Below are 9199 nucleotides of genomic sequence, written 5' to 3' on the forward strand. Positions count from 1 at the left end.
CTTGTGATGCTGGGGATCTGGCATATTAGCTGGGGTGGGAAGGCAAGGTGCACGGCGGCAGGGGGGGCAGGCTTAGCTCGCTTCTCCTTAGGTGATCCACTTCAGGAGGGGCCCTGTGGCAGCCGGAGGGAGTCAGATCCGCTGCCGGAGGTTTGGCTCCGCAGAAGCACAGAGTTGGTGTTTGCGTGGAGCGAGCACTTTCCCTGGCAAGATTTCATTCTTTTTGATGGCTGAGTAATATTCTACTGTATATTCCACTATATATATATATATATATATACATACCACTTCTTTATCCATTCATCAGTCAATGGACATTTGAGCTGTTTCCATAATTTGGCTATTGTTGATAGTGCTGCTATAAACATTGGGGCTCATGTGCCCTTTTGAATCAGTAGAAAATGTCTTTATTTTCTTCTCACTTTAGAATTGTAGTTATAGGTTGACAGGTATTTTCCTTCTAGCACTTTAAAGATGTTACTCCATTGCTTTCTGGCACCCACTGTTGCTGATGTGAAACATGATATCAGCATGGTTGCAATGTTCCTAATTTGTTCTTTTCCACAGTAATATGCGGTTCTATTTCTGCCAATTTTATTCTCATAATTTATTGTTCTTTTTTACAAATTTAATGCCTTCATTTATATCTGAAAGTATCTTAAACACATCCTTAGTTAATGTCTTTTTCTTGCTATTTTGTTGTTCAAACCAAATAGTAAATCCATTTATTTCCACCTATTTACTGTATTAGTTACCTTTATGTAAGTTGAAATCCACTTTAACTCTTACCTTCTTTTTTATAATCTTTTCTTTATTATGACTCTTGCCATTCTTTATCATGGTGCAGCCAATGAATTCATTACCAGGTCATTTTTGCCATATCTAAGAAAGGGCTGAAAACCTGCTGTTAGGGGGGAAAAGATTTTCAATTCTAAATGGCCCTGGGATGAGGGTGTAGTTATTTAGGCAAGCTAATGTAGATCCTACCATAAGAAAAAAATTAATTCCAGGTTAATTTTTTAAATACATATAAGCCTTGTACATATAGTAAAAGAAGTCAAAAACAAAAAGGAAAAAAGAACAAACTAGAGGAAAATACAGGTGAACTTTGATCTGATTTTCGCAATGTGAAAGATTTCCTAAGCCTAAAAGTATTGGAATATATCACAAGAAAAAAATGTATAAGCCTCACTAAAAACGAATGATCATTAGTTATTAAAAAAAATTAAAGGCACATTTGGGACACCTGGGTGGCTTAGTCAGTTAAGCCTCCGACTTCGGCTCAGCTCATGATCTCACAGTTCATGAGGTCAAGCCCCACTTCAGGCTTTGTGCTGACAGCTCAGAGCCTGGAGCCTGCTTCGGATTCTGTTTCTCCCTCTCTCTCTGCCCCTCCCCCACTTGTGCTCTATGTCTCTCTCTCTCTCAAAAGTAAATAAACATTAAAGAAGATTAAAGGCACACTTAAAACTCAGGAAAAATACTTTTAACACATATGAGAGACAAAGAGTAATATTTTCTTTGTTTTTTTTTTAGGGTTGAATAACCTTTCTTATTTTTATTATTAAATAAACAGCCAAATGTTTGTTAAAAATCTCCAAAAAGTAATAGTTTCAAGTTATAAACGGCTTTTACAAATTCAAAAGAAAATAGTGAATGCATGCAATGTTTTTTAATGGGCAAAGAACCTGATTACAGGAAGGGGCATTAATAGGAGATGATACAGAGTTGAAGCTTGGAAAACACCCTGCCCAGATTTGAATTTCGAGTTCTCTAATTTCTCACCATGTGCCTCAAAATCTTCATGAGGACAGAAGGAGAACAAAGTGCCTCTTCAGAGCATCCTTGGGAACATGGATGAGCTCATACACAACATACTTATAGTAGTCACTGGTGCAGAGTGAGCTTGCAATAAAATTTGCCCAATATTATTAAACTATCTTCATCAGTAAAACATATTCAAACTTGTAAATTATTAAATAATTGAAAATTCAAGCAGCTTTATTAAATTAAATATAAATGGAACTAAGATATCTGGAAAATCCCTAATTATCTGAACACTTTTTAAAAAACCACTTCCAAATAAATCATGGGTTAAAGAGGTAGTCACAAGGAAATTAGAAAATATTTTGAAGTTAAGGAAGTGAATATGCAACATATCAGAATTTGTGGATACAGAGAAAATCGTAGCACTGAATACTCATATTGGAAAAAAAAAAAGGCCTAAAATAAATGATCAAAGTATTCACCTTAAGAAACATGAAAACAAATATCAAATTAAACCTAAAGCAAGCACAAAACAAGAAATAATAAAGATAAGGATAGAAATAAATGAAATTGATTATAGAAAAATCAGAAAAAAAGTCAATGAAAAACGCCAGTGGTTTAAGTGATCAATTGATAAATCTCTAGCCAGACTGTTCAAGAGAAAAAAGTCATGAATTATTAATACCACCAATAAAAAGGGAGCATCAATACATCAGTGCTGATTTTATACCCATTAAAAGAATAATAAGAGAATATTCCAAACAACTTTATGTCCAAAATCAACAATCACATGAATATGAAATAGACAAAATTCTTGAAAACCACAAACTATCAAAATTTACTCAAGAAGAAATAAATACCTTGAGTGAGCCTATATCAATCAAAGAAATTGAATTTGTAGTTAAAAACTTTCCAGGGTGCCTGGGTGGCTCAGTTGGTTACTCTTGATCTTGGCTCAGGTCATGATGTCACAGCTCCTGAGATGCAGCCTTGTATTGGGCTCTGCACTGATGTCACAGAGTCTGCTTGGGATTCTGTCTCTCCTTCTCTCTGCCCCTCCCCCACTTATGTGGTTTATTTTCAAAAAAAAATAAATAAATAAACTTCAAAAAAAAAAAACTTTCCCACAAGGGGTACCTGGGTGGCTCAGTTGGTTAAGTGTCCGACTCTTGATTTCGGCTCAAGTCGTGATGATTTCAGGGTTGTGAGATCGAGCCCCATGTGGGGCTTCACGCTGAGCATGGAGCCTACTTGGGATTCTCTCCCTCCTTCTCTCTCAGCCCCTCCCCTGCTCACACATGCAAGCATGCCTGGGTGGCTCAGTCAGTTGAGCATCCGACCTTAGCTCAGATCATCATCTCATAGTGAGTTCCATCCCGCATCAGGTTCACTGCTGTCAGCACAGAGCCCACTTCGGACCCCCTGTCCCCTTCTCTCTCTGCCCCTCCCCCACAGGTTCTCTCTCTCTTTCAAAATAAATAAATAAACTTAAAAATAAAATAGGCAAAAGATTTATACGGTGGTTTACCAAGAAGGTATACATATGGCAAATAGGTATATAAAAAGATGCTTAACCTCATTGGTAATCAGGGAAATGCAAATTAAAACCACCATACACCTATTTTGAATGGCTAAAAATCACAAACAAGCAAACAAGAGTGAACATTCCAAGTGTTGTCAAAGATTTGGAGCAAATAAAATTCAAGATGTTATGACCACTTTGAAAAACCCTTTGGCAATTGCTCATAAAGTTGATGTAATTATCGTAAGACCCAGAAAACTCACTTCTAGGTGTTTACCCAAGGGAAGCAAAACTATACGTATACGTTTTTTATAAATAAAAAACATTCAATACCATTAATTATTAAGAAACTGAAATTCAATAATTTAATAAGATACCACTGGTTTTAATTCTATAAAAAAACCCACACACTCAACATATACATGCACATACTAAAAACCAGATTTAAAAAAAATATGCAACTTCAGGTTTTCATTCCAACATATAACAGTGCTTAGACGTGACCACTCCTCTCCTTGCAAGAAATAAGCCAAATGAAGATCGACCAACTTTTCTTGAAGCCATCAGAGAATTGAAGTCACTGGGCACACTGCCATGGCAAAATCGGAAGAGACAGGTGAACACAAAGAATCACAGCTGAGATAAGAGTACCTGGAGCTGAAGCCACCACAGCCAAACTGATGGGAACATCTAAGTGGTAATTTTCACAAGCTTTTGAAGTCTGAGTGTGGACCAGGGTGAGAGTGACAAATTCCTGAACACCAAAACCATTTGTGGGTTTTCACTCCGGGAACCATACCAGGTTCTCATGGTGAAAAGACAAGAAAACCACCTCGGTTCTCTGTCAGGGAGAGAGGAAAAGTAACCATTTTGAAATATGCCAAGAACATTCTCTACAGCAAGACCTGATCTCCAGTGAAAAAAAATTTCTCCAGAGCCTTATCTCATCTAGATAGAAAAGGGCAAATACCCAACTCCAGTGCCCTCTCGCTTTCTTGTTTCATCTCATCTAAGGAAAATAAGAAAAGAAAAACCTGGGGTGCCTGGGTGGCTCAGTCGGTTAGGTGTCCGACTCTTGACTTCGGCTCAGGTCATGATCTCACAGTTCCTGAGTTCGAGCCCCACATCGGGCTCTGTGCTGCCAGCCTGGGATTCTCTCTCTCCCTCTCTCTCTCTGCTCCTCTCTCTCTCTCTCAATAAATAAATAAGTAAACTTAAAAAAAAAAAGGCTAAGAAACACTTGTGAAGGTCACAGCCCAAAGACTCAGGCCCACTAAAAGACTGAGATTCAGGGGCGCCTGGGTGGCTCCGTCGGTTAAGCGTCTGACTTCGGCTCAGGTCATGATCTCACGGTCCGTGAGTTCGAGCCCCGTGTCGGGCTCTGTGCTGACAGCTCAGAGCCTGGAGCCTGTTTCAGATTCTGTGTGTCTCTCTCTCTGACCCTCCCCCATTCATGCTCTGTCTCTCTCTGTCTCAAAAATGAATAAACGTTAAAAAAAAAAAAAAAGACTGAGATTCAAATTATAGAATGCTTCTCTTTTGCAACTTCTTACTACTTCATTAACAGGGTTCAAGTTTAATAACAGTGAATTACAGCTTTAAAAAACTGCAAGGCGGGGCGCCTGGGTGGCGCAGTCGGTTAAGCGTCCGACTTCAGCCAGGTCACGATCTCGCGGTCCGTGAGTTCGAGCCCCGCGTCAGGCTCTGGGCTGATGGCTCAGAGCCTGGAGCCTGTTTCCGATTCTGTGTCTCCCTCTCTCTCTGCCCCTCCCCCGTTCATGCTCTGTCTCTCTCTGTCCCAAAAATAAATAAACATTGAAAAAAAAAATTAAAAAAAAAAAAAAACTGCAAGGCACAGACTCTAAGAAGAAGATTTTAGAGAAACACAAAGGTGAGGGGGGGTGGGGACAAAAACTATGGGACTAAAGAAATTTAAAGCCCCTGAGGAGCAAATCTTAGCAACAGCAAACAGTTAACAGAGCCCAACTCCAGCCACATTAACATAAAGCCTCATGCAAAAGGCTTATTTACCTCAAATCCTGATACCTTATGTCCTGCTTTCAACAAACAATGAAACATGAAGAGAAGAAAAGAACTAAAAGAAAAGATGGTGGAGAATATCCAAGAACTGTGGGACATTCTCTTTTTTTTTTAATGTTTATTTTTGAGAGAGTGCAAGCAGGGGAGGGGCAGAGAAAGGGACAGGGGATTCAAAGCAGTCTCTGTGCTGACAGCAGCGAACCTGATGCAGGGCTTGAACTCACTAACTGTAACTGTAAAGTCTGGACTTTGGGTGATAATGAGTTGTCGGTGTAGGTTCATCAGTTGTAACAAATGCACCACTCGTGTTGATGTTGATAATGGGAGAGGCTGTGGATGTGTGGGAGCAGGGGGTATACAGGAAATCTCTGTACCTTCTGCTCAATTTTGCTGCTAACCTAAAACTTCTCTTTTAAAAAAAAAGGCTATTAAATAAAACTGTTTTTAAAAACAGAAGGTGAAAAAGAAGAAACAAAAACCAAGGGCAACAAGTACAAAACACACCTATCTTGATTGTCTAGCAGTTAAAAATGGTAGATAATAGTCCAGCTATACCTATAATCCCTTAAATGTGAATGATCTAAATACACCAAGTAGAAAACAAAGGCTGTTTGAATGGATCAAAAAATAGGGCCCAACTGAATGCAAACTGGTGCAGCCACTGTGGAAGACAGCATGGAATTTCCTCAAAAAGTCACACTATTGGATATTTACCCAAAGAATACTAAAACACTAAGTCAAAGGGATAACTGCACACCTATGTTTATAGCAGCATTATTCACAATAACCAAGATATGAAAGCAGCCAAAGTGTCCATTGATTAATGAGTGGATAAAGAACAACTGATACATATATATGTATATGTATATGTATATGCATATATATATGTGTGTGTGTGTGTATGTATATGTGCATATGATATATATTATATATATATAATAATATATAATAGAATATTTTTCAGCTTTAAAAAGGAATGAAATCTGGCCATTTGCAAGGATGGATTTGCACAGGTGGACCTAGAGAGTATCATACTAAGCAAAATAAGTCAGTCAGAGAAAGACAAATACCATATGATTTCACTCACATGTGGAATTTAAGAAACAAAACAAATGAACAAAGAGGAAAAAAGAGAAAGAGAGAGACAAGCCAAGAAACAGACTTTTAACTATAGAGAACAAACTGATGGTTGCCAGAGGAGAGGTGGGGGAGGGGGGGCGGCATGGATGAGATAGGTGATGGAGATTAAGGAGGGCACTTGTGATGAGCACTGGGTGATGTATGGAATTGTGGAGTCACTAAATTGTACACCTGAAACTATTGTAACCGTGTATGTTAATTATACTGGAATTTAAAATTTAACAAATAAAAATAAAAAGAAGACCGAACTACATGCTATATACAAAAGAAAAAGCCATTTTAATATAAAGACACAGATAGGTTAAAAGTAAGGAGGTGAAGAAAGATATACCATCTAATGTTAATTTTTTTAAAAAGCAGAGGTGCTTTTTTTAATATATTAATTTTAGACAAAGCTGACGTCAGAACAATAACAACAGCAACAAAAAAACATTATCAGGGATAAAAAGGGTGAATTCTTCAGGAAGATATGATCTTTGATACACATGTACCTAACAAAAGAGTATCAAAATACAAGAGGTTAAAAAGTTAAGGGAAATGCAATGAGAAACAAAGAAACCCACTCTTTTAGACTTTACTACCTCTTTTTCAGTATTGATAGATCAAACAGGCAGAAAATCAATAAGGAAATAGATGAACTGAACAGCACCATCAATCAATTGCATCTAATTGATGTGTAGAGTATTGCATTCCGTAACGTCAGTATACACATTCTTCTCAAGCTCTTAGGAAACATTCACCAAGAAAGACCATATTCTGGGCCATAAAACACACCTTACCAATTTTAAAGAGTAGAATCATACAAGGCATATTCTCAGACCACAGTGGAATTAAATTAGTGATCAATAACAGAAAGGTAACCGGAAAATCCCCAAATATTTGAAACCAAAATGAGATACGTCTACATAACACATGGATCAAAAGAGGCTCAAAAAAAGTTAAAAGAAAATATGGTACGAAGTTAATGAAGATTATTTCTCCATTGCAAAATGATATGTCTATTATTTGCTTTGATAATTTTCCATATTCTCTACAACTTCCTATGAGTTACTTTTATGATCGGGGGGAAAGGTTTTGATTATTTTTAAAAAGAAACACTGAAAAGGTAGCATTTACAGGCTCTGGGGACCAATTGTGTAAGGGAGAGAGGTGGTGAGGAAGCAGAGTTGAGGACAGCTGAGGTGCTTGTCTTGATGGGCTGGTAGTTAAAAATGCTATGAAACTAAATATAAGTTATAGAAACACAGCATGTTGGGGAACTAATGAAAATGTTTTGGTTTGGAGTCATCTAATATGCACATTTGTAAACTCATATCTGAAGCTTGGTAGGGTCTGATCTGTTCTTCAATCACATAGAGGTGGCTCATGTGTTCAGAATGGAGGAGCTTCCAGGGAAAATAAGAGGGAGGAGGATCAAGGGTAGGTCCAACACCAACATTAAAGGGACAGATGGAAGAAGAGAGGCAAGCAATTGTTCGGGTGGTGGAAGGAGCAAGTGGAGAGCAAATAGGAGAAAGGCGTATCACAGATGTTAAGAGAGAAGAGAATTTCAAAAAAGAAGAGATGATCAGAGCGAAAAAGGAGAAAGAGGTCAAGTCACATGAGTACTGAACAAATTGCAGCACATCCGAGGTTTCAGGGTCAGGCTCCCTGCCCTGCTCGCTCTGAGTCCCAACATCACCAACTGTGCCTGGGAGGTGAGGAAATGGAATCAGAAAATCTACATGATTCTTTTAAGAGATGTAAAGGGAAGTGGAGGAATAAGCTTCGTATATGAAGAAGGCAGGGTTAAGGGGAGGTTTTTATGTTTGGCTTTGGCTCATTTTTTTAGTATCGGGGAGATTTTCCATACAAACCAAAAAGAAGTAGCAAACCAACAGGCAGATATTGAAATTTGAGGAAAAAAAGACATTTACCTGATGGAGAAAGGTGGGAATCAGCGGTGGAAGAGACAGAAAGTGGAATCACTTTCTGGTGCATCCTCCATTGTCCCATTGGATTTAGTTATAAAACACAAACCAAAAAAAAAAACAAAAAGAAAAATTTCCAAATGGTGACTGCAAAGCATTCAACTCAAGGTATGGGGCTCTGAGTGTGAGTGCCATGTGACTGCACTGGTCACATGTCCAGGAAGCCAGCCCTGTCTCTCATATGGATTGTAGGATCTTGGGGCATGAGCACTGGTTGTTTGGCAACTTTGAATCTTCTGTGGCATTGCATTAGCTGGAGCATGGCGAATTGTATTTAATTAATTATTTTTCAGTATGAGGAAATGAATAAAAGGATTATAGGCTTGGTGACCCACTGCTGAGCAGCAAATTAAAAAATTTTTTCCTGGCCTGGATGAGGGGAGTTGGCTCTTTACTTAAACCCTGTGGGATCTCAGAAGAAAAAGTACACTCCAGAATAAGCCCCAGTGGATACGTTTCATTAAGCATTTCCAGGAATTGGAGGCTGGGGTGTGGATAGGAAGAGTACATAATTGAATAAACATGGGAGCTCAGAATTCCCTGAGATACCTCTGAATATCCAATATGTTCATCTGAGCATGTGTTCCTCCAGAAGTGAAAACATACACATGTGTGTATATTTTCAACCTGGGATGTAGAAAGGAAAACCATTTCAGGTAAGTCACCCTGCACGAAACAATGATTCACAAAATCATGCTTTGCTGCTCAGTGGCCCTAAGGCAAGTCCTTTACTTTGGCCTTCTTCTGCCAGGAAAGCCAT

Source organism: Lynx canadensis, chromosome A3 (assembly GCF_007474595.2).
Source record: "Lynx canadensis isolate LIC74 chromosome A3, mLynCan4.pri.v2, whole genome shotgun sequence".
NCBI lineage: Eukaryota > Metazoa > Chordata > Mammalia > Carnivora > Felidae > Lynx > Lynx canadensis.